A 444-nucleotide genomic window follows, 5' to 3' on the forward strand; every position below is an offset into this window, starting at 1 on the left:
GATAGAACACCACCCTGTCTAACCCCGTGTTCCACGTAACAAGGTACACCATGCGCCCCCTTCCATTTAATACTAGCTATCTGGTTCCTTAAATAGTGCATAAGTATGTACACAACATCTATTGGAATGTTCAGCCTTAACATTTTCTTCCCCAAAACGAAATGGTTAACTAAATCAAATGCCTTAGAGAGGTCAATAAAAGTTATAATGCCATTATCACTCTTGCTACTATACTTATTCATTATCTCTTTAAGCAAGAAACAAGCGTCTGTCGTAGACATACCTCGCTGGAAGCCAAACTGTCTTGAACATGGAAATAATAGAGACAGTAGTAGTAGTAATAGTAGTAGTAGTAACTAGTAGTAATAGAGACAGTAGTAGTAGTAATAGTAGTAGTAGTAACTAGTAGTAATAGAGACAGTAGTAGTAGTAATAGTAGTAGTA

This window comes from Coenobita brevimanus, chromosome 113, assembly GCF_032717465.1.
Source record: "Coenobita brevimanus isolate Jiangsu-jjx chromosome 113, ASM3271746v2, whole genome shotgun sequence".
Lineage (NCBI taxonomy): Eukaryota > Metazoa > Arthropoda > Malacostraca > Decapoda > Coenobitidae > Coenobita > Coenobita brevimanus.